Source organism: Dermacentor silvarum, chromosome 6 (assembly GCF_013339745.2).
Source record: "Dermacentor silvarum isolate Dsil-2018 chromosome 6, BIME_Dsil_1.4, whole genome shotgun sequence".
Taxonomy (NCBI): Eukaryota; Metazoa; Arthropoda; class Arachnida; order Ixodida; family Ixodidae; genus Dermacentor; species Dermacentor silvarum.
The window spans coordinates 29,020,631-29,041,903 of NC_051159.1; the positions used below are offsets into that span (position 1 = coordinate 29,020,631).

General features: G+C 47.2%; 2 protein-coding genes across 2 annotated transcripts in view; both read right to left on the reverse strand.

Moving 5' to 3' along the window:
• Positions 1-13,936, reverse strand: part of LOC119455356 (alpha-1,3-mannosyl-glycoprotein 2-beta-N-acetylglucosaminyltransferase-like) — a 79,617-nt gene extending 65,681 nt beyond the window's left edge. The window contains exon 1 of the mRNA XM_037716739.2: positions 13,777-13,936. The gene's annotated coding sequence lies outside the window, so the exon portion shown is untranslated. The remainder of the gene's footprint in view (positions 1-13,776) is intronic.
• The window catches only part of LOC119455352 (cytoplasmic aconitate hydratase-like), a 607,544-nt gene that overhangs the window by 425,226 nt on the left and 161,045 nt on the right, over positions 1-21,273 (reverse strand). The gene's annotated exons all lie outside the window — the stretch shown is intronic.

The window sequence follows — 21,273 nt, forward strand, 5'->3', positions numbered from 1 at the left end:
ATGTTGGCTGTTTCGCAAACACAGCACGTATTTGGCACAGTGGCATTGGTACAAATGCTTTTGGCCCACTTATTCTGGCGAATTCACTTTAATTGAACTATCACATTTCTTCTTGGTGACATTCTCTGAGCGTTTTAGAGCCAGGAATTTTGAACCAAATTCTCGTTTATACTCTACGCTGCTTATATTATATGCGCCCAATACACCTCCGCGTTACGTACAACCCAAGTGGCGACGTAGAGGCAAGACTACTTGAACCTTCCATACAATTTTTGGTCATTTAAGAGCCACTACATAATGCTTCGCACCACGATAATTCCCACTACGGGATTAAGGGAGTTTCGGTCGCAATTTCTTTTTCCTTGAAGACCACAAATTCAAGCCGGATACAAACAGAAATGAAGCATAGTCTTATCGTAAGGCAAGTCACCGGAAGTTATGAAAGAAAGATAACGAATTGAATAAAAAAATAATATGCAGATCAAACGCACATGTTAAGACAGCTATGCTTCTGGTGCAGATGACAAAAGTGAAACCTCTGAAGGTGGCCAGCGAAGACCTCTTGCCGATATCTGTAATCTTGTTCTTTCTAACGGTCTGTCCCCAGATAAAATGAAGCTAGCTCGGGTGACTGTTGCCTATGAAAGTGGCCCAGCTAGCGATTTCAACAACTGCAGACCAATCTCCGTACTTTCTGTATTCGCGAAAATTGCTGAGCATATTATTATAAAATTATACCAGATGAACCTCCGGGGTTTTTAAACTTGCATAATATAAACTCATTTGTGCAATATGATATTTGCAGGAGTGTAAATCTTCGGAAACGTCTTTACTCACAATAAAGGAACAAGACAACATAGAAAAACGAATGCTAACTCTTGGTGTCTTTCCCGATTTTAAAAAGATCTTCGACTGTGTGCAACACGACATTTTTTTTTCTCTTTGAAAAGCTAAGTCTTTATGGAATCTGCGGTGTCGATATAACTGTAAGGTGGGAGACAACATTCAAAAGTAATTTTTCTTTTGCACAAAATTGAGGTTTTTTTTTTTTACATTTTATGTATGCCCATACATTCAGCAACGTGTTGCAAAGGAAATCATCTTCCTATCATCATTAGCTCGGGAGTTACAGTGAGTTTTCCAACCCATACCCTAGTATTGCAAAACCGAAAATCAGTACTATTTATTTTATATAAACATTACTCAAAATACTTTTTCATTTTATGTTGTCGACGAGCAGCCACACGAACAAAAGGAGACTAGTGCTTTTCATGGGGGCCCCAGCTATGAAGCTGGTGCATTTTAGTCCTCTGTGTTGTTTTTGACATCTTTCACGTGGTTTGTAAGATTTATTTAGGTTTTTCTCAAAACAAGACCACCTCACTTTACGCAAACCTTGATAACTTTTCTCTGAATTAAAATTTTGATATGAAATTTTGCACACTCATTACTCCCATAGAGATGTGCGCAACGAACTAGAACAAAAGAGAATGATGTAATATTGTCACAGTATGTACTGTGGGAAGAAGAGGACATGGTTGGTGCCCGGCGAGACGACAAAGAAGATTCTGGGTTTCGCTTCTCTAAGCAGCCATTAAAACCCATCTGTAAATACCAGCACGCTTCTTCCTTCCCGTAACATTATTGGTGAAGGTGTGGGGTAGTCACTTGTGCAAGACGGAGCTCCGCAGCGGACATAACCTGGCCGCCGGGTCATCCGAAGGGGAGTCTTCAACCGCGGCCCCGTCGACGCCACCGACGGTCATCTTATCCCAGCCCCGCGACCCTGGCATGTTTTCTGGGATTGACAACGTTGACATCGATGACTGGTTGGTAAATTACGAACGGGTCTTTTCCCACAACAGGTGGCATAACACGCTTATGCTGGCCAACATAATATACTCCCCCCCCCCCCAAAAAAAAAAAAAAAAAAAAGAACCGGCATGGGTCTGGTTCGAGACACATGACGAAGAGATTACAAGTTGGGAGCAGTGCAAACAGGAGCTTCGTAATTTGTTCGGCAAGCCCATCGGCCGCCAACGTGCTGCTCAGAAGGACCTTGGGACCCGTGCACAGACGTCCACTGAATCTTGTGTTGCGTACATCCAGGACGTCTTGGTTCTTTGCCGCAAGGTGGATAAAAACATGACAGAGGCAGACAAGGTCAGTCACGTTTTAAAAGGCATAGCGGACGACGCGTTTAACCTTCTCGTGTATAAGAACATCACAACAGTCAATGAGATCATTAACGAATGTCGCCGCTTTGAAGAAGCGAAGAGCTGCCGCATAGTTAAGCAGTTCACCCGTCTACCCAACCCCGCTGCTTCATCAACGTGTGAGGACCTTTGTCTTCCACCTGAGCCTACCCCCTCCGAGAACGTCGTACGTATAGTCCGGCGAGAAATTGAAGCGGCGTCCCCTGCCACACAAGTGACGCAATGCTTTGACCTTTCCCGGCCGCTTGTGTCCCTCATTCAATCGGTCGTTTGCCAAGAACTTTCCAATGTGGGTCTGCAATCCATCTGCTCCGCCAACCGTCCTGACTTCGCTTCGTCTGCTGCCTCTGCCCCTATTCACCGGAACCAGTGCGGTCCTCCCTGAGCTATCGCAACCCGGCCGAATGGCGCACACATGATGATCGACCCATTTGCTTCTATTGTGGATATGTGGGCCACATATCCACTGCCGAAGTTCCTGGCCGGCCCTCTCTCGACCAAGCTTTCCCGCCTACCGCCGCTCCCCACTGAATCGTCGCCCGCCTGCGCCCTCCACCGATTTAGAAGATGCACCTGACAACGCTCGAGTCTCTGCGACTAACCGCTCACCATCACCGCACAGTAGCCGCTCCCGTTCACCCCAGCTGCGTCGTTCCCCGTCCCCTGCTTACCGTCGCCGCTCTCCGACGGGAAACTGACTTGGGCAGCTTCGGGAGGTGACGCTGCCCCGGCCTGAAATTCCTCTGTTGACCATGCCTACTGATCGGAACCTTCTGGACGTGGATGTGGATGGTTTGCCTGTTACAGCACTCATCGACACTAGAGCGCAAGTTTCCATCATGAGTGCAGAGTTTCGAACGCGCCTGAAGAAAGTCCTTACTCCTGCTCCGACTCGACTGCTACAGGTCGCCGATGGTGGAACTCCGGCTCAGCTCGGAATGTGTGCTGCACGTGTCAGTGTCGCTGGCCGCCACACGTCCGTTTTGTTTAGTGTGCTCGAACACTGCCCCCACGATGTCATCCTCGGACTCGACTTTTTGACCACCCATTCTGCTCTGATTGACTGTTCATCCGGTGTTGTCCAACTTGACCTACCCCTTTCCATTGACATTCCTGCTCGAGCCCCAACTCAGTTTTGTTCTGCGAATTTTATTCGTCTTCTCCCCCAAGCAGCCACCTGCATCACTGTTTTCACCTGTCCACCTGTTCCTGACGGAGACTATGTCCTCACTCCCGCGACTTCAGTCCTGCTTTCCCACAATATCTCCTTCCAACACATCGTCATTTCTGTAGCGGCCAATCAGACCTGTCTTCCCATCCTAAATTTCGGCTAGTGCCCTCAGGTACTTCCTCAAGGGATGTCGCTTGCCACGCTGTCACCGTCCCGCGAGTGCCGTATTTCAGCTCTATCTGTTGCGCCATCTTCGGCCAGTGCTCGTTCTGCGCCTTCTGCATCTACCCCGTCCGACGACATAGCAAAGATGATTGCGCCGGACCTCTACCCCCAATCCCCCGCAGAGCTCCGTGACCTCCTCGAGTCCTACGCCGACATTTTCGACCTGAACGATCGCTCTTTGGGTAAAACTACGGTTGTGAAGCATCGTATAAATAATGGCGATGCGGCACCTGTTCGCCGACGCCCATACCGGGTGTCGCCCTCTGAGCGACAAGTTATCCAGAGCGAAGTTGACAAAATGCTTGCCAAAAGGATTATTGAACACTCTTCTAGCCCTGGGCTTCCCCTGTTGTTATAGTCAAAAAGAAGACAACAGCTGGCGATTCTGCGTGGATTATCGTCATCTAAACTAGATCACCAAGAAAGCTGTCTACCCGCCTCCACGGATCGACGATGTTCTCGATTGTCTTCACGGTGCCACTTAGCCTTTACTCTATTCAGCAATTTATTAGTCACTTATCATTGCTGACGCGACTAACACTTTTACCACATTTTATCACAAATATTACCTCCCAAAAATAAAATGAACCATTTCATGCACTATAAATAGTTGAATAAGTTAAATAGGACGTGCTTATTCAGGAAAAAGACCATTTAAAATCTGCCTTCCTAGTAAAAAAATGTGTGGTCTACAACCTTAATAAAAGGAAGCCACCTCACCTCATGTAAGCAGTACACTACAATAAGTGATGTTCTGTAATCGAGTGTATTAAATGCGGCGTGCCACAAAGCTCCATCTTTGAATCTATTTCATTTTTACTTTAGAATTATGATATTGTAAGTATTAAAGGTAGTTATAATAATATAATATGCACAGATAGTATATATGACACGCCTGCATGTATCGGAAGTTTCTCGAATGCTATCGATGGTTCTATCCACTGTCCGTTGTCGCCGAACCTTGTGTAATCTGATTTCATGTATGCGCGACCCGAATTATACAGTATTTTCTGGAAAACAAGCCATCACTAGGTGAGTGAGTATGATCTCGTGTGTTTTACAACGTAACACACGAGATCATACTCACTCACCTAAATCAGACCAACTGTGGCCTCAACACATTCCGATACATACGCCAATTTCTCACGGATCGACATTCTTACATCCGCATACAAGACAGAGAGCACGGTCCTTACCTACTCGGCACGCGGGGAACCCCCCGGGGCGCGGTACTTTCCCCATTACTTTTCAATCTGGCCATGATGCACCTGCCGGCCCAGCTGGGTGGTGTCGCCGGCGTGCAGCACGCCCTGTACGCCGATGACATCACCCTGTGGGCCACGCGGGGCAGCATAGCGGACATTGAAACCAGCCTGCAAACAGCGGCGACGATAGTAGACCGCTAGGCTCGCCGCTGCGGTCTTCAATGTTTCCCCCCAAAATCGGAATTTGTGCGCCTCCGCCCCTCGCCGAAGTGCACAACTCAAATCTCTCTGTCTCTTGACAGTGATCCCATACACGAAGCTGATGAAATTCGGGTACTCAGAGTCTACGTCCACAAACACAGACGACCAGATACTACATTGGCCAAACTCCGTAAGGTGGGGGACCAGGTGGGCCGTATGGTCCGCCGGGTTTCCAACAAACGCGTAGGGTTACGAAGTAAGGATGCCTTGCGGCTGGCAAACGCCTTCGTGATCAGTCGAATTCTCTATTCGACGCCTTACCTTCACCTACGGAAACAAGAGGAGGACGCCCGTGAGGTCATCCTCGGCAAAATTGTTAAGCGCGCCCTGGACCTCCCCGTCACCACGTCCAATAGCCGTCTTATGACCCTTGGGGTGGTGAACACTTTCCGGGAGCTCCGAGAAGCGCACCTCACAAACCAGTACACACGCCTGTCGCAAACGGAGTCAGGTCGCCGCCTTTTTGCTCGACTCCATATCCAACACACCATTCCCATGGATGATAGGTTTCGCATCCCAAAAAGGTGGAGACGCACCCTCCACGTGCGACCTGTTCCAACTAACATTTCACACGAAGATCATAATGGCCGGCACCTGGCGCGCGCGGAAGCTCTAGCCCAACATTATGGCAACAAAATAGGTGTATACTACGTGGACGCCTCCGGTCCTCACCACGGGGGATGGTACACGGCGGCGGTAGTTCACAACAGCAACACAGTTAACGGCCTCAACTTTACAGCCCGCAATGAAACACACGCGGAAGAAGTCGCCATCGCTGTCGCGGCCTCACATTCCGATTCAAAATACATAATCACCGACTCGCGAGGGGCCTGTCGGAATGTCGAACAAGGCTGGACGCCCTTTCTAGCCTATCATATCTACAGAAATTGCATACGGGATATGGATCCCGCACACCGTTACCTTATATGGTGCCCTGCTCATCAGGGGTTAGCAGGAAACGAGGCAGCAGACGCAGCCGCGGGCGCGCTCTCTCACCGGGCTGTTTTCTCCCCCGCACCCGATCAGGAGCCCGATTTTAATCCGGCCTATACCTTTAAAGATATTATAATTGTACCGAAGAAGAACGAACGAGCAGTATGCACTGCTTCGAGAAAGACGACGACGAGTTGGTCGAAGCCTTGTGCCTGTGTTGCCTGAGCTGTGTAACCTCTCGGTGCAGTGCTCTACGCTCTAATTAATTAAACCAGAGTGTCTCTTTACATTTGGTGGAGGTGCTGGGCCATTCACCGACCTGGAACTCCGCAGCAGGACGCTCCCTCTCGTTTCTGCCATGCCTGAGGACGCCGCGCAGCCCGATCCTCCCCAGGCATCGTCTGTTGTCTGCTCCGGTGCTCGCGATCCTCCTGTCTTCAGCGGCACCGACAATCATGACGTCGAGGATTGGCTCTCCTCATACGACCGAGTGAGCGCGCATAACAAATGGGATGACAAAGATAAACTGACTATCGTCGTCTTCTATCTTACTGGAGTCGCTCATCTCTGATTCCGGAATCATGAATCCGACCTTTCCACCTGGACGGCATTTACTAATTGTTTCAAAGAAGTCGTCGGTCGCCCTGCTGTGCGAAAGCTTCGTGCGGACCAACGCTTGCGTGGTCGCGCTCAGTAAAAGGGTGAAAACTTCACCAGTTACATTGAAGATGTCGTTGACCTTTGTCGGCACTTAACCCCACTATGCCGGAAAGTGAAAAGATGAAGAATGTCATGAAAGGCACAGAGGATGATACCTTCAGATGCTCTTGGCGAAAAATACTCGAATGGTCGACGAAGTGATCACCATGTGCCAGAGCTACGACGAGCTCCGCAAACAACGCCTCACTACGCGCCGAGCTGCCACGCCGGACGACACGGTTTCGGCCCTAACCGACAGTTTCAATGCTGCTACCGCCCACTCCTCGTTCCACGACCAAGTCAAACAATTCGTTCGAGAGGAAGTCGCGCGTCAACTGTCACTTTTGCCTGCTACCCAGTCGTCTGAGTCCTCCTTGTCTCCGGAACTACGTCGGGTCATACACGAACAAGTCGGCGACGCACTACCTCTCGCTCATGAGCCACCTCCAGCGCCGGTTCCGCTCACGAACGCTGCCGTCGTCGCCAGTCTAAGACTTCCGCCTGCAGTTTCGCACTACACGCCCACAAGCGGCTTCTACGCGTCGCCTTCTGCAGCTGCAGACTACATGCCCAGAAGCGACTTCTGCGCGCCTCCGCAGCCCCTACGCCCGGCTCAGCATTGTGCACCCCAGCCTGGGCCCCCTGTTCCCAATCCGTGGCGTACCCAAGACAATCGGACCATCTGCTACGCGTGTGGCTTTGCTGGCCACGTGGCACGATTTTGCCGCCGGCGGGGTTGGTACCCTCCCGATACTGCGAGACCACGTGGGAATGCACCCGACTCCCAGTCCCGCTATGTCCCACCTGTTCCGCACTTCGCTTCCTCGTCTCCTGCTCCTCGACGTTCCACCACTCGTCGGTCTCCATCCTCCCCGTCGACGTTCCCTGTCTCCCATTGTCCGCCGCCCTCCGCGCCTCTATACACAATATACTATCAAGATAGTCATCCCCTTTACCCCCGCCCATGTAAATGCCTTAGGAAGGAGGATGAGCGGCTCTTTCTCCGCCTTCTAACCAGTACGTTGCTGTGGCCGGCAGTTCTAAAACATTTTGACCCCTCCTTTAGTGGCAACTGCCCACACCGTGGTGCGGTGTCTTCAGACACCTATCACATGGTGTAGGCCTGCCCCTCCAACCCGGCCATTCCCCCCCATCCCCAACCCAACCCGGGAAGACTGGGAGGCGACCCTGCTCGGCTGCCACGACTTACAGGCCCAACAACCCTTAGTTGGGCGCGCCCGCGCGGCGGCTACCGCCACTGGGGTCCCCAACTAGGGACCTCCACCCAGTATTTGTAAGGACCATTCCCTTACGGGCTGGTCCAAGCATACCTCCTGTCCCTCCATAGCCAAATCAATGTTTTCACCACCACCAGCAATTACTCTGGAACCTTCGATGTCTCATGTATAAAAGCCGACGCGCTTGACCCACTGATCAGATTTCGACGATCGCCGACTGTGTTCGCCGCTATCGTTCTGCTTCGAGTGTAACTTGCTTTTGTGGGAACAGATTCGCCCAATGAAGAATCAGTTTCGTAATTCACAGTTTTACGACTGCTTTCTTCACCATCACTACTACGTGACATCTGGTGGAGATGCTGGTGCGTTAATTCACCGAATGCCCCCACAAAGCCGCGATCCGAGCCCGAAGCCCGAGGACCGCACCAACGTCGCCAAGGGCCAGCGAACTAGCCGTAAGCAGCAAGGACTTCTGCCGGAGTACGGACCTCTTCCCGAGAAGACCACAGGGATCAAGGCCAACTCAACGACCCCAGTGGCAGCCCCAGTGTCCCCCACCCTGCTGCAACAACCTTCCCGTGTTTAAAAAAAGGCAAGCCATTCTACGAGAAGATAACCGCAGTAAATTTTCTTCAATGTCCAGTAGAGCAGCGACCAGTAAGTTTTTCGTTGATACCATTCAATTTATGAATTAATTACAATTACATATCTCTTTAATTACTGCTCTGAATGGCTTGCTGTCAATGAAGAATATGTAGTAAATTGAAAGAAACTTATTACGAGTATGCATTCAGCCAGGGTCTTTCTGCCCGTTTATTTTTTTCCGGCTGATGAAGAAAGCCCGCGAGAAATGAAAAAGTTCGCCTCCTTTCCACCCTGTGGATGTACAGCGAAGCTGGTGCGGACGTTAGACTCAACTGACGTTAGACGACGTTACGTAAGCACCACAAGAAATGTACGTCACACGCGCACGCACGTGGGCGGCATACATCCTCATTCTCCTAGGCCCTCCACCTGACACAAGTACTTTATTGAACTAATAAGATTTCTCAAGGTAAATTCTGTCACAAAATTCGTAAAGTAGGACTTCACACAAACTACAACATAACAGGATCGGATTGTAATTCGATAATAGGAGAAAACATAACCGATCTGTTACGCGGAAACTCAGACACATACCCCTTTTCAAGCTGACGGTTATCGGGTGAGCACACCACGAAAAATCCCGACCAACTAGAGGCTTACAGCTTCGCTGAAAAATATCACCTTGCTAACCATCCGCTCGCATCAAAAAGCCGCGCCCTCAGTAAACACGCTCCACAGGAGCACACTCTTTCCACGAGGCATCAACCATCGGTACTATTTCCCTCTCAACACGGAGGCGCCGTGCTATCGGGAACGGGGCGCGCCAGATGAAGCGCCACAACTGCTATACGGAACCCGTCGTGGCGGCGTAGTGTCTATGCCGTTGCGCTGCTCAAATCCCGGTCGCGGTGTCCGCATTTCGATGGGGGCGAAATGCGAACACGTCCATGCACCGTGCATTGGGTGCGCGTCAAAGAACCCCACGTGGTCGATATTGATCCGGAGCAACCCCCTTTACATGCAGCTTGCCTCGTAACGATATTGTTGTTATGGCACGTAAAAGCCAAGGATTTAATTCCATAGGCGATGTCTGAGAAATGCCTGAGAAAAAATAAGTAATGTCCTGCACGCGTTCCTACACGCATACTTGCGTAAGCTAAAAAGAAAAAAAAAGTCAGTTCCATTACCTGTCGAAAGAGGCGCTTCACAAAGACGCGATAAATTGTTCCTGCCGCGGCGAAGAATGTCACGGTGTCGTTTGCGACCTGCATCAGACGCACGCCGCGGGCACTGCGTCGCGAGGTCACCGCACGACACACGTGGAAAGCTCTTGTTGACGCCCGACATGTCGCGCATCCTGCACCATTTCCGCTCCGAAATGCTATTTTACGCCCTCCGTACTCGTAGCTCGCAGATGAACGACAAATTCTTGTGGAAGAGGATAGAGTGTGATAAAAACTGAAAGGCGAAGCGTCGAGTGCGATAGCAAATTAGTACACAACTATACGAACTAAGGATAGTTGCTTTATCGGCCATATAAGCTTGCAAACATTCGCTTACTAACTAAATCAACAAGCACGGTGTAACGCCTGCGCAGGTAAACATGAACACATCTCGCTCGATGACTGCGGAAACTCGCTGTCAAACGTTGGAGTTTGGAAGCGCGGCAGCAGGAGCGAGCGAATTAACATTCGTGCCGTCTCTCGCTTTAAAGCGAACTAAACGTCGAACGCAAAGTGCATACGAAGCTACCGGCACTAGTTCCACTTTGTCCACATCGCAGATCTCTTTGAAGATGACGCCCGCGCGGGCGCGCTCTTTTTTCACGTCGCAGATTGCTTTCAAGATAAGGCACCCGCGCGGCCGCCGCCGGAGTAAAACAAGCCCTCCTCCCTTTCTAGCCCCCCCCTCCCTTTCCGTGTCATGCGCGGGACAGAAGCGGCTCGATTCCACCACGCCTTTCTCCCTAGCGCAGCGAAATTGAGTCGTTATTGTCGGGGTGGCCCTCGCAAGCTTTCCCTCGCACATACAACGTACGTACGGCGCACGGCCACGACGTTACCGTGTTTGGACTTACACGGAACCTCATATAGCGACGTCCACGACCACGACGGCGACGGCAGAAATGTGCTTGGAGTGTCCATATAATTGCTATCGCAGTAAATGAGTGTCAAACACGCCCACATTCGTCATCTGGCAACTCCAGAATCCGTTGCTTGTGCTGTCAACACTGCCCGAATAAACAACGATGACTACGACATCTAAGTTTACGGCGGCTCTTTCAATTGGCGCTGTGCTCTCCTCGTGTTTGTGGCGTATAATCGAGGTGTTTCGTCGAAGCCGGAAGGATCCTTGCTGCCGATTATCTTATTTTGATCAGTATCAAGGATTTCAGAGACAAATCCGCGGAAATAGTTGCGCTGTGCGTGCAAACGTCCGGCCTGCCTAGCGAGCCGCATCAGACCTTTTTTGAAGACAGAGAGCCTTCCAAGCGAGCCGGAGGTTAGGAAATTCCGCCTCCATTCCACGCTGTGAAACGATGTACAGCGACGCTGTTGCCGACTATTGCCGACGTTACACAAGCGCCGCCACCACAAGGCGTCGCACCGTCGACATCAATGTAGCGTCCACGACCTCGTTCGTGCCCTTTCCGTTGGTGCTTCAACGTCGCTTTGCACGTTCGCGGCGTTCATACGCTTGAGCGTAACCCGCGTTTACGAAGTAAACATCACTGTAGATTTTAACAGTCCTGCCCTGATGTCGATTACGGTCGCAGCACACTCTGCGCGACCGATGCATCGGACAGAGCGCCCACTCATCAAGGACAGATACATAATGTGCACACGTTCGTCATGCGCGCACGCAGGTGTGCCAGAGTGCAGCATATATCCTCATTCTATAGTAGACACTCCGCCTGGCACAAGTGCGTTATTGAACTACTTCAATTTCTCAAAGTGGGTCACAAAATTTGTAAAGTACGACTTACACATAACCTGCAGACATGATAGCATCGGATTGTAATTTTAACATACGAGAAAACATAATTCTGTTACGCGGAAACTCAAAATTACACTAGCTCAGGAGACGATAAATTTTCTTTATCGACGCGGCGGTGTACAGGCATGGACGCAGAAAATTTGCCGGGGTAGCCATATATAGCTTCGCTGTAAAAAGGAAAGTGTTTGTGCGTAGTTGGCCTCCGAAAGGTGCAAGCTCTTGTTCGCGGCGCTGCTTCATTGCTACAGGTACGATACTTGACTGCTTTCGACCATTTTCCATGGATAAATGTTCTTATTTTTTCGTTTAGCGACAACTTTTCTTGTTCTATTATTATTATTTTTTCGCAGCTGCCCCAGGCAAGAAATCCTGCCGATTTCACGCCTTTGTGAGGCGTTTTTATGTCGGCTGGCATGTTATGGCTATTGTTCAGATTGTTTCCTGGCGTGAAAGCGACAAAGAATACGAATAGATTGAGGTTGAAGTCGCGCAACAGCGAGGTGTATGCAGGCGACTCGGTGAATTGCCTGAAATGAGTAGGGCCCATATAAAGGCAGTACGCTTTCTTTTTCGCGTTGCGATAGGCGTTGACCAAGCGCAGTACTTGAAGAGTGCGTTCCGATCCATGCCAAGATCAGGAGAAACTGCTCTTGCATTTGTCACAGGAAATTTATGAATCTATGTAAGAGAGATGTGCTGTCTAGGCAATACTCATATAATTCAGCACCAAATCTATGCCAGATCCTTTACCTATGCAAAGATATAGCACTTCTGTCTTTCATTCTGTGCTGATTTATGCCAGAACTAACGTTCTGGGTTACGACCCAACGTTCCAAAAAAAGAAAGAAAATTCTCGACTTACATTTATTTCTTTGTTCTACGCTTTTATAGCGAAAATGTCGTGAAACTAACTCGGAATCAAAAATACATTCCGGAGTCTGACGTGCAAACACTATAAGGTACACCGTAGTGAGAGACTCCGGATTAATTTCGGACACATGATCTGTTTTTAACGAGCACCTAAATGCAAGTAACGAGCGTTTTTGCTTGTCGCTCCCATCAAAATGCGGCTGCCACGGCAGAGCAAACATGACTTGCCATGAGAGCTAGCGGAATAGTTCTCAAGGAAGAAGATTGATATTCATCCCATATGTACAACAACATAATTAATAGCATGCGGAAAGAGCAAGTGGTAAATGCGAAAACATCCTGACGTGGCACTACGTCCTTTTTTTTTCGAAGCGCAAATTAAAGTGGATTATTTGGACGGAAGGCAATCAGTTCGAATGGCGAGACGAAAGACGCAATTATGAAGTCGATGCATGTAGCTTATTGCCCTCTCATGCAAAGGGAATGGTTCACATTCATGAAACTTTGGGTAACAGCGCAAACAGACGACCACAAGATGGAGACAGACACGTACACACAAGCGCTGTCTGCCTTCTTGTGGCCATCTGTTCGCGCTGTTACCCGAAGTTTCAAGATGTACCAACTCGCCCAAAAAGAAGTATTGATGAGGTTCACATGCAGACGCAGTAAAGTGGAAGCAACCTTAGGTAAACGGCTCCATGAAATCGACGTAAATAGAAATTACCACCGGCGACACAAAAGTTGGACATTCCAAGAATTCGCGAGACGTCCATGTATTAAAAAAAATCTATGCAATTCTTAGAAAACCTGTACACCTTGCAACACCGCGTACTACGCAACGGTGTAGCAGTAAAGCATGAGTGCCGTGGCATTGCCACTATTCCAGCAATAAATAATGAACAAGTTCCAGCTTCTTACACGGAACCTTGTCAGGAACTCTTCCATGTACAGAGGAAGTGCCTGCTTTCGATGATTTATGAAGCATACAAGATGTGCTCTGGCAGAACAATTGTGTTCGTCTGGCCTAACTAAACAGGCCATGACACGTACAGAAACCTTTACCCGCGCATCTTGACGTTTACTTGATCGCCCTGACGTCAGAGCAATGAATTACCCAGCTAAAGTAATTTTTATTTTCCTGCAATCTAGATAGCCATTCGGCACATTCCGGCTAGATAACTTAGCGATGTGTGCGCCCAGTCGACATGCTCGACGGATCACGTAGTGTAGTGTTGTCAGTGCCATTGTTTAGTTGGTTATCGTTAGGTTCCAGTAGTTACCACGGAAGAGTTGGCACGCAGAGTTTCGACCGTACTGTCACGAAAAGCACCAGACCTTGCGGTCCCACCACCACCACCACCACCACCAATACGTACAGTGTGAACGCGGCAGTCCGTCGATGCTGGTGTCTTGCTCACGATGTGAGTCAGCGCGCGCGGCGGGAGTGTCGCTGTGCACAGTGCGCTCGCATGCCGGCGGCAGCAGAAGTGACGGCCACGCACGTACGCACGTGCGCTTCCGACACACGCACCGACGAGCAACAGCTGCGAGAAGCTGCCTCGACGCCGGCAGCTGCGTATCGGAGCGCGCTATGTGCTGCCGCTGGCAAGTGGAGAACGGTACCGCCCCGATGGCATTTGCCTCTCGCGTTGCAGCGCCCTACACGGCGGCGTGCAGCCCCGGACTAGGAGCATAGCGCCACTCGGTCGCCATTGCGGGTCCCGACGTGCACACTTCCAACGAGATGTGGGAAAGAGCCGCAGCATCGGAATACAGGGAGAGTCCGTGGCGGTGATGGTTTGCGAAAACGTGCGAATAGCGAAAATTGCCTTAACCATGCACACTCCTCCTGTCTGCAACTGCTCTCGCGTTTATCGCCACAGAGGCACGACTGCGCGGTCAATAAGAAGCATATCATGTGATGAAATGATCTGCAAATTAACACCTTCTCGATGATGCCAGAGCATTCGAGTTACTAAAATCCACGAGAACGCTCGTGCATCCCAAGTTTCTCTGTGAGCCAAAAAAAAAAAAAAAAGGGAGAGAAAGAGAGAAAGAGAAACGGGGTGGGAAAGGCAGGGAGGTTAACCCGAAAAGATTCTGGTTTGCTACCTTGCACTGGGGGAAGGGGAAATGAAAGGCGGAAAGAATAGGGGAAAGAAAAAGCAGTCACAAAAAATACAAGGAATTAAAAAAAAAGAGGACGTTGGAAACGTCTGTGAGAACTATAGTCTGTCAGAAAGTCCACTCGATAGCAAAAACTTCAAGAGTGCCTTGATCGACTTGTTGTGTGACTACTGTATAGGCCGGCGTTCCGGGACTGTCTGCTCCGAAAGCGGCCGGTCGTCAAGACCCGCCAGCGCGGTCGCGAGTGACTTCCTATGTGCGCTGTATCGGGGTCAATGACAAAGTACGTGCTCGATAGTTTCATCGTCGCCGAAGTGGTCACACGCAGCGCTATCCTCCCATCCGATGCGGAAAGGATACGACTTCGTAAATGCGACACCAAGCCACAATCGGCAAAGTACCGTTCTTTCGGGTCGGGATAGTCCAGGTGGAGATGGAAGTCGAAGACAGGGGTCCAGTCGATGCAGACGTGTGTGCTGCAACCTAAGTGTGTTCCACAACGATTGTGCGGCATCGTTTGCAAGCACTCGAAGTTTCGCTGTTGTATCTGTTCTTGACAGCGGGATTGGTTCCTGCGCGCCGTCTTCATGAGCAGATCGAGCAGCTTCATCGGCTTATTCGTTGCCCATTACGCCACAGTGGCTAGGGAGCCACTGAAAGGTGACGTGTCCTTGCTCGACGAGGCGATGAATGAGCTCTCGGATTTTGAGGACTAGTTGTTCGTAGGATCCGCGGCGTAAGGCGGAAAGAAAGCAATGTAGAGCTTGCCTTGGAGTCACTGAAAACACTTCTTTTGTTAGGTGGTTCCTCACGAATTATGCGAAGTGCGCTACGAAGAGCAGCAAGCTCCGCGGCTGTCGATGTCGTCTGGTGTGATGTCTTGAACTTCAAGGTGGAGACTTTCGCAGGAAAAAACACTCATCCTGCAGAACCGTCAATGGTGGTTCAACCATCAGTGTATAGATGGATATGATCACTGTATTTTTCGTACAGCAAGATCAGCGAAAGTTGCTTGAGTGCTGGTTGTGCGCAAAAGAATGTGGTTGTCTGAGAAGGCTTGGAGGGGACTTTGGACTTCGAACTAGACGTGTAAAGACCTTCATGTTGTCGAGCCGTTAGAGCCATTTATTTTTTTATTTTATTTACAGATACTACAATCCCCAAAGGGATTTTAGCAGGGTGGAAGTACAATATATCAGCGTACAAATGCAGGAAACAAAACAAACAACATCGGTTTGAATAAACGGTTTGAAGCTTATAGCCCAATCAAATAAACGGTTTGAAGCTTATATATAGCCCAATCAACAGATGTTAGCAGCAAATAAAGACAACTAAGGCTGAGTAACTTCTATATTAGTCAAATTATTCCATTCAATCACAGTCCTAGGAAAAAAGAATATTTAAAACAATTATTTTTTACGCGGAGTGGTGTCACTGTTAGTTGATGCCTTTGTCTTGTGGCATACCCGGAAGAAAATGTAATTATATCAGAGATGTTAATGTTGTAATGCCCATTCACAAGCTGATGTAAGAATTTTAGTCGGGAAACTCGATTGCGCTCTGTTAGTGCCGGCAAGTTGGCTTGTTTTAGGAGTTTTGTTACTGAGGTACGGGAGAAGTTATTCTAAATTAAGCGAACTGTCTTTCTCTGCACCCGTTCGAGCTTTTTGATGTTAGTTTGCGTAAACGGATCCCAGATAATAGCTGCGTAATCTAGGACTGGGCGTATTATTGTTTTATGCGCTAATAAGCGAACAGGACACGTGGACAGCTTTAATGCTCTGCTGAGAAAAAATTATAATAATACTTTATTAGCAGACTTTCATTGGCATCAATACATGATAGGCCTGCCAAAGCCGCGTTGGGCTTGAAGGGAAGAGGCGACAGGCAGCGTTTACAAAACTGCTATATCGCAGACACAACAGAATATGCAAAAACGTTTTTTGGCAGGAATAAGCAAGTAAAGGAAAAAAAAAGGAAGAACCCTAACAGCAACTAGGACAGAAATAAAAGACAAAGAGAACAAACGTAACTTAGAAGGAAATGTAGTGTGAGGTGCCACTCGCAATACAAAGCAACGAAATGGCGATTATGTTGTTATACAATATTGAAAAACCGTCGAATTTTCGGCTTGAGATAAGTAATAACATCTGAAAATGAAAAAGAACACATGATAGGAAAATAGATATAACGCCAGTAGGGTACAGGACACCCAAATAAAAAAACAATCTAAGAAGTTACTGTCTTCACAGTATATTCTTACACTTCGGCACCTGTATGATGCAGTCGCCGAACCATATGTCGTCCTCTTAAGGCGTTCATATCACATCGTTATCTATGATTAGAGTGAACCTGCAAGGGAAGGCCGAGGCCTAAAATATTAAAGACTAATGCGACGAAGAATTTCCTTTAGTTTATATTTTGTTTTCACGCGAAAGGCGCTTGCTGGTAGTTGATTGAGACAGGAGGGTATGTAGTAATTACGAGTGCGCTGACCGTATCTGGTAGAGCAGCGGATCACCCGAAAGCTATCTTTAGGACGAAGACAGTGCGCAGTAACATATTTGACCTTATACTTGTTTGACCAAAAATGCCTCAGGATAGCCGTTTCTTTGAGAAGGGCGTTAAAATTTGAGCACCTTAATGCCTTGAAATGGTCAATGCCTGAAGGTAATCCTAAATCATAGCTAATTATTTTCAGAATGGATCGAAGGATAGAGTTTATTCTGTTTTTCCATCGAATCGCGCAGTTACCGAACACCGTAATTCCATAACGTAGTATACTATAACCCAGTGCTTGTAGAACCATTTTACGAACTGATAAAAGCATATAATACTTAATGTTGTATAAGGCACCTCAAACTGCACGAAGCCTTGAGCAAACGTAAGCTAGGTGGGAATTCCAGGCGAAGTCACTGTCAAGTAAGACACCCAGGTATTTAACAGATGAAACGAATGGGACGGGTGTACAGGTACAAGGAGAACAAGATGAAGGGTGCGCCAGTAGTGGAAGGTTTAAACTAACTTTCTTCAAGGGATTGTGGAAACAAATAAGCTGTGTTTTGGAGACATTCACTTTTATCACATTTTTACAGAACCACTTCATAGCGCTATTCGTTGACTCTTGTAAAAGGGAGATTGCATCTGAAAAACGAGAATGTTGAGACAATATAACAGTGTCGTCCGCGTACTGGAATAAAACAGCAGGAATAGCAGCGGCGAGGTCATTTACATAAAGATTAAAAAGAAGTGGACTTAATATAGATCCCTCAGGTACTCCGGCTTTAATTACGGTTAACTTGCTTCGGTGCTGTCCTATGGAGACTAGTTGTGTTCTATCGTCTAAAAAGTTAGTCAGCAGCTTTAAAAAATAATAATTTAATTATGGGGTTTTACGTGCCAGAACCACCATCTGATTATGAGGCACGCCGTAGTGGGGGACTCCGGAAATTTGGACCACCTGGGGTTCTTTAACGTGCACCTAAATCTAAGTACACAGGTGTTTTCGTATTTCGCCCCCATCGGCTTAAAAAAAAAGGGGGGGGGGGCGCAATCCAACCAATGAGAGTTTAGATAATAGAAGGCTATGGCATATACTGTCGAAAGCTTTGCTAGCGTCTAGGAAGAGAGCGCAGACAACCTGGTTAGCGTCGAAAGCTGAATTGATAAGATCTGCAATGTCCTCCAAGAGAACCTGTGTGCCTTTACCTGGTAAAAAACCGTACTGCGTACTTGAAATAATGTTATTGGCATCTAGAAGCTTAGACATGACTTCCAGCAGATGTTTTTCTACTATTTGAGAAATACACGGTGAAATTGAGATTGGCCGATAATTTTCGTATTTGTTTCGTGCACCTCCCTTGAACAGGGGCATTACTTTGGCCTTTTTCCTTTCCGTAGGAATAATACCACTGGCTACAATATGATTCAACAATGTTAATAGCACACACTTAATAGCATCAAAATTTCTGCGCAACTCGTATACAGAAATGCAGTCAACGCCAGGTGATTTATTAGATTTTAAGTTAAAAAGAATTGATCTGACATCAGATTCCGAAAAAAAAGGAAGCTGCGCGGATTTGCATACACTGTCACTTAGAGTACGGAAATCTGGGTGTGGTTTAGCAGTACCAGAGACGCGTGAAAAGAATGTATTAAATTCATTTATAACTGTTGCCCCATCTGAAGAAAAATGGGAAATAATTGATAGCTGATGACCACCATGTCTAGGCGCCCCTCTTAATTCATTTGCGAGAGACCACGTCTTTTTCATGTCCGAGCGAGCCGCATTGAATTTGGCGCGCATGTGGTTTCGTTTTGCCAACAGAATCATGGAATTCACTCGATTTATGCACATCTTAAGTTTCAGCAGCAGCTCAGGACAATGCCTATCGTAAAACAATTTACGATAGGCATTAGTGGTTATTTTATCGATGTGCCGATTCCATTTGAGGTTCTTAGTTATCCACAGGCCAAGGAACTTGTATTCTGTTACTTCAGATAGAAAAAAAATATTTTTAGCCGAGTAATTGAAACCAAGCTTATTCTTTTTGTGAGTAATGCACATAAAAACAGTTTTATCAAAGTTCACTGACATCTGCCAATCTTCACACCAGACAACTACCTTCTGAAATCCATCATTTAGTAATACTTGATCCGAGGGGTTGTCTATTACTGAATATAAAACACAGTCGTCTGCATATAATTTGATTTTAACTGGAAGATCATTTACAAGATCGCTTATATACAACAGGAAGAGGAGCGGCCCAAGAACCAAGCCCTGGGGAACGCCAGAGTCAACGGAGAGATTATTAGAGTCGTGATTCCTAAAGGTAACGAATTGTTTACGTGCACTGAGGTAATCTGAAATCCAGTTAATCAGCCTATGATTTTTTTATAATTTTATTTAATTTATGGCGTAGTTTATGATGAGAAACTTTATCACAAGCTTTGAAAAAATTCATAAATATGGCGTCTGTCTGTTTAGCGTTGTTTATATTATTTGCGAAGTCATGCACTGTTTGTACCAATTGGGTTATTGTTGAATAGCCTTTTCGGAATCCATGCTGATGGGTTGTTAGAAAGTTATGTTTCTCAAGGAATTCCGAAATGTGTTTGTGAATGATGCGTTCCAAGAGTTTGTATGCAGTTGAAGTTAATGAAATAGGGCGGTAGTTCTGAATGTACTGCTTATTCCCAGTTTTGTGGAGTGGCTTAACTCTGGCGGTCTTCCAGTCGCTCGGCACTTGGCCTAATTGTAAGAATTTCACAAACAAAACATGTAAATATTTGGACACCCATTCCGCATAGCGTTTAAGAAAACCATTCGGAATGTCATCTGGGCCAGAAGATTTTCTAATATCTAGATTAAGTACCATATTAAAAATGCCCTGTTCAGTTATCTTATCAGGTATAGGAGGCAGGACTGCGTCGTAGTACGGTAAAATGTCATTATCTCGAGTAAAGACAGATTTAAAGTGCGCATTAATTAGGTTTGCAATTTCCTTGTTATCTTGCGTCAACTTGCCATTCACGCCAAACACATCACACTGTTCTGATTTAGGACTAATGCTCCTCCAAAATTTCTCAGGAGCCAATGCGATGTAACTTGGCAATAAGTCGCCATAATAGCGCTGCCTATCGCTACTGACTTGGTCCTTAAGCTTTGAAGGTAATTCACTGACTTCGTTACTATTGCAATGCAAAATTTTCTTTTTCATTGTTTTCTTTAATAGTTTTAGCCGTATTTTCAACTAGAGCGCTTCACGAGAAATCCAGGGGTTCTTATGTTTCTTCTTTTTTTTTTGTAATTGGAGGTACGAAAGAGTTAATACAGTCATTTATATTATTTTTAAACCTGATCCAAAGCTCATTTACATCGCATCAGCTGTTTTCAAACTCATTAAAATGAAACGCGATCGAGTATCAATAATTGAAACGTCATCGCCCGAGAGAAATCGGGGAAAGATAAACGTTGCAATTTTTTATCAAGTGCAGTATTACTTAAGGTTAGTAGCACGGCTTGGTGGTCGGAAATTCCTGGAAATTCCTCGCAGCTTGTTCGAGCATCAATGGATCCGCTGACAAAGAATAAGTCCAAAACAGACTTAGAAGGTCCCTGAATTCTGGTATAGTCCTGCACAACTTGAAGCAGATCATATGTAAAGCAAATGTTTAGCATGGCTTCGCCAACAAGATCGTGTTTTGTGAGCGTGAATGTTGGCCAGTGTATGTTAAGCAGATTAAAGTCCCCTGAAAGGATAATTTGGTCATTAGTCTTTATATTTGCTCGCAAATATTTATCTAGTTCATCAAACATGGAAACTGGAGTGTTCGGTGGTCTGTATATAGCACCTATAATGTACCTGATACCATTGTAATATGCTTTACAAAAGATACCTTCAACATTGGGTATATTCGGCATTCGCAGGATGTTAAGTGACGACTTGAAAAGGATACTGACGCCTCCACCTCTACCCTCTCGATCTTTCCTAAGCGCACTGTATCCAGATGGGACAAGCTCGCTATCATATATTGAGTCATTCAGCCAGGTCTCTGCTAGAATTGTGACGGCAGGATCATGTGAAAATACAAGAGCCTCTAACTCCGCGACCTTGGTAATTACGCTCCTACAATTAATATTTATTATTGCGATAGCAATTATAGGGACACTTCAACCGGATTTCTGCCGTCGTCGTCGCCGTCGCCGTGAGGTTCCGTATAGATAAAATCTTCGCCGCGCGCCG